This window comes from Cervus elaphus, chromosome 13, assembly GCF_910594005.1.
Source record: "Cervus elaphus chromosome 13, mCerEla1.1, whole genome shotgun sequence".
Classification (NCBI taxonomy): Eukaryota; Metazoa; Chordata; class Mammalia; order Artiodactyla; family Cervidae; genus Cervus; species Cervus elaphus.
Window position 1 is genome coordinate 56,728,871 of NC_057827.1, and position 4,985 is coordinate 56,733,855.

General features: G+C 36.9%; 1 pseudogene; it reads left to right on the forward strand.

Moving 5' to 3' along the window:
* The first annotated feature begins 542 nt into the window (after window positions 1-542).
* Window positions 543-962, forward strand: LOC122707000 (annotated as a pseudogene).
* The last annotated feature ends 4,023 nt before the right edge of the window (window positions 963-4,985 follow it).

The following is a 4,985-nucleotide window of genomic DNA, read 5'->3' on the forward strand; positions in this document are numbered from 1 at the left end:
AGCCTGTATTTCAGTTTAACACCCTTTTTACATCTCTATCTGGCACTGGAAGCCATTGTCTTTTTCTCATATAATTACCGAATGTAATCCTCCAAAATAGTACAAGATGCATTATAAATGACCAGCACAGTAAGTATTTATACTTTAGAGGCAAGAAGACCTTTGATGTTCATCATTAAAACAAAAACAGACTGGTTTTGAAGGGTTTTTTTTCTAACTAATCATAAGCTCTCAGGAAGGTGTAAAATGAGTACATAGAGTCATTTGTACCCTTAGCTTAGTTTCCCCCAACAGTGACATCTTATACAACGGTAGTATAGTATCAAAACCAGGAAACTGACGTTCGTAAAATATGTTCACTAGACTACTGACTATAGACTACAGAATTTATTCCATTTTTATAATATTTTACATTCACGTGTTTATATGTATGTATATGTTTTGTAGTTCTATGAAATTTTATCCCAAACATATAGATTTATAAAACCACCACCACAATCAAGATACAAATCTGCTCTCTGATCGTGTGGCAAGCCTTCAAGATGGCACCAAAGAAAGACAAGAAGCCTAAGAAGTCAACCTGGAAGTTTAATTTGAATCTTACTCATCCAGTAGAAGATGGAATTTTTGATTCTGGAAATTTTGAACAGTTTCTGCAGGAGAAGGTTAAAGTGAATGGAAGGACTGGAAATTTGGGAGTGTCATTCACATTGAATGCGTCAAGACTAAAATCATAGTCATTTCTGAGAAACAGTTCTCCAAAAGGTATTTGAAGTACCTTACCAAGAAATACCTTGAAAAGAACAATCTTCATGATTGGCTTCCTGTGGTTGCATCTGACAAGGAGACATATGAGCTTCGTTACTTCCAGATTAGTCAAGATGAAGATGAATCTGACTCTGAGGACTAGATGACGCCATCCTTTATAGGGCTTTGCTTGCTAATAAAACAAATTAAGCATACAAAAGACAGAAACATCTTGAAATGGACCTTTAGCTTATCAGTGAATAAGAAACATTACTCTGTATGTTAAACATTCATCGCTTTTATTTAAGTGTATGTTGTTTATATGGTGCTGGCTTTCCTTTAAAACATTTTTATATTTTTATTGGAGTATAGTTGATTTACAGTGTTGTGTTAGTTTCAGATGTACAGCAAAGTGAATGAGTTATACATATATCCCCTTGTTCTTTAGTCATATAGACCATTACAGAGTACTGAAAAGACCCTGATGCTGGGAAAGATTGAGGACAGGAGGAGAAGGGGACGACAGAGGATGAGATGGTTGGATGGCATCACCGACACAGTGGACATGGGTTTAGGTGGACTCCGGGAGTTGGTGATGGACAGGGAGGCCTGGCATGCTGCAGTTCATGGGGTCGCAAAGAGTCGGACATGACTGAGCAACTGAACTGAACTGAACTGAGCAGAGTTCCCTGTGCTATACAGCAGTTTTTTAGTTTATGTATTATGTATGCTAAGTCGCTTCAGTCGTGTCCAACTCTTTGCAAACCCATGGATTGTAGCCCGCCAGGATCCTCTGCCCATGGGATTCTCCAGGCAAGAATACTGGACCAGGTTGCCATTTCCTCTTCCATCTGTTTTATGTATAGTAGTGTGTATATCCCAGTGTCATCCATGTACCCCTCTCCCCTGTATCCCCTGGTAATCATAAGTTTTCTACATCCAACTTCTGTTTTGTAAATAAGTGTTTGTCCCCCTCCCCTTTAAATACTTTGTATAAGCAATATTTAAATAGCTTGTAGCTAGTGGAATTACTTTCAGGATTTCTGTAATGTACTGATTTTACAGATGTCCTCAAGTTAAAAGAATAAAACGAAAAAAGCACAATTTTAGGTATAACTATATAATAAAATATTTAGATTCAAAAAAAAAAAAGATACAAATCTGTTCTACCACTGCCAAAGAACTCCTTCATGCTACCCGTTTATGTTCACACCATACATGTACCCCATCCCTACCATGTCCCTGTCCCCTGCCAACCACTAGGTCTGTTTTATTGTTTAACAAAGGTTATACAAGTACAATCATACAGTATATAACCTTTTAAGATCTTTTTCATTAAAAATAATACTGATGAGATCTACCCAGGTTGTTGCAAGTATCAATAGTTGGTTCCTTCTGCTGCTGAGTAGCATACCATTGTATCCGATGTTCCACCGTTTGTTCTATTCAAGCACTGACGGACAATTAGGTGGTTTCTAGTTTTTGCTGTTACAAAGAAAACTGCTGTGAACACTCATCCATATGTTTTTGTGTGAACATAGTTTTTCATTTCCTTGGGCAAAATAACCTAAAGAGCATTTTCTGGATCATACAATAAATGCACACTTACTTTACAAGAAAATCGTCATATTGTTTTCCAGAGTGGGTGCACCATTTTACATTTCCAATAGCAATATATGAGAGATCCAGTTTCTCCATGTTATTAGTAGCATTTGGTACCAATGCTATTTTTTGTTTAGCTATTATAATGGTATATAAGGATATCTCATTGTGGTCAGATTAGATTTCTGTACATTATGCCCCCATTAATAAATTATAGCCTTCTACATATTTCCCAGCATTCACCAGTACAGATGCACTTCATATCCATAAGGCTTTAGTTTTCTCTCTCCTACCCAATGTTTTCTCCCTTACAGACACATAATTTTACCCAAACATTATCTATAAAACTGCTTTTAATTTTGTCCTTATCTTTAATCACATGTCCAAAATACTGTAAGACTAGTCTGAAGAGCAGATTTGGTTTGCATTTAGGAATGAGGAAGCAAAGTTAAGTACTTTAAGGCTCCATAAAGCATTCATGATATGGGTCTGATTCTGTAAATGAAGTATTTACAGGCTTGAAGAGCATGCTTGTAGGGGCAGTTTCCTTCAGTCAGGACAGTAGCTATGGATTCTACAGCCTATCAAAAACATGAGGGTCATCATGTTTTGGGAGACAGTTTGGGACTGGGGAATGGAACTGATTTATTTGTCGGGATAAAGGATTAATGAGGATGTAAGATCTAGCTGTGGTAAAATCAAAGCAGAGACAAAGATTTGATTCTCATGGCTCCTGAGTAGCCCAGGAAATCAATCACCTGCTGTGATATCAGAGGGGACGTTTTATTACAGCAGCTCCGCAGTGGTCACTTGAGCTCAAACCATATGTCTTAAATGAAAAGGCTTCAGTACAACCTACCCATTTGTTTATACTGTCTTCATAATGTATCACCATGAATCAATAAGGCTACAGAACAAGTTCTAATGGCAAAAATAACTTAAAATACAGAAGTGTTGACATCTATTTGCATATCATATGTGAAATAATATAATATAAACTGCTGCTTTATTTAAAAAAAAAAAAAAAAAAAACCTGCTTTGCTGCTCAAAACTCCAGACAAATCCATGCGGTAAAAATATTCTTTATAAATCTGTGCTGGATTTCCTCAAAGTTTGATTGTTCAGAAAAGTGGAATAGGGAATGTGAGTTCATCAACAGTTTTAAATCAGAGAAATAATTAATATTATGGTGAAATCCACCACGTGCGTGCTAAGTTGCTTCAGTCATGTCCTACTCTGTGCAACCCTGTGGACTGTAGCCCACCAGGTTCTTCTGTCCATGGGATTCTCTAGGCGAGAATACCACAGTGGGTTGCCATGCCCTCCTGCAGGGGATCTTTCCAACCCAGGGATCAAACCCACATCCCTTACGTTTCCTTCATTGGCAGGCAGGTATATAACTACCACTTGTGTGTTAGTTGCTCAGTCATGTCCAACTCTCTGAAACTGCATGGATTGTAACCTGCCAGGCTCCTCTGTCCATGGGATTCTCCGGGTAAGAACACTGGAGTGGATTGCCATTCCCTTCTCCAGAGGATCTTCCTGACCCAGGGATCAAACCCTGGTCTCCTGCATTGCAGGCAGATTCTTTACCCTTTGTGCTACAGGGAAGTCCTTTACCACCTGGAAATCCACCACAGCAGAATAAAAACAATAAAAAGACTCATGTCATGGAAATAATGTAATAATGGTATATACCATTTCAAATTGGAAACAACTAAAAAGATTTATAGATTAAAAAATATTAATCATCAAGTGTCTACCCAGAAGAAAAATCTTCAGTTGATGAGCTAATATCAGCTTTTCTAAGAATGGGGCTTAAAATTTGGCAATATGGATTCTAATATACAGTTTGCTATATAACACACAACATCTCATTTGAAACTTGATACTCAAAATCAGTTCAAACAGAATTGAAACAATTTTCATATTTTTAAAGTTATGTGTATGTATGTGCATATGTGTGTATATAGTCATTACTGATCGTATAACCAATCTTAAGTCTCAGTTGACACATCACATCTGGCAACTAGGAATTTGATGAAGTTGTATCACCCTGTATCATCACATCACAAGCAAGCAAGGGAAATTTCAGAAGAACTTTAGGAACATAAGTTAGAGAAAGAGAGATGTGGGGCAGGGAGGGTGGGTGGGAGATAGTTTCAAAGAAGAAGCAAGGGAAAATGTGTCTTCAAGGAAGATACATTCTTTCCTCCAAAATTATAAAATATACCCATCCTAAGATGATAGACTCCAAAAGTGTCATATATGATGCCATCAAAACAGCAACCAATGTCAGTCACCTAGCTGTTGTTAGAATATACCAGACCCATGCATATAGTAGTCTTAAAGAGGTAGAGTTAAAAATTAAAGTTCAGTCTGCCTAATTTACATTTTAATACAAATTCTAAATAGGCACTTTTGGTACATATTCTAAGACATTTGGTTTTAATTACAAAAGGTGACTTGAGAACTAATATTTTTCCCTAAAAGAAAAACTAACGTACAAGTTTTCATTCTGGATTTTGTAGCTAAAAGAAAATTTTCTTCGATGGCTTGGTTGAATTCTACTTAATGTGTCTATGGCAGCATAACACCATTTTCATCATTTTTCTTCAAGTAGCTGAGTTGACTAG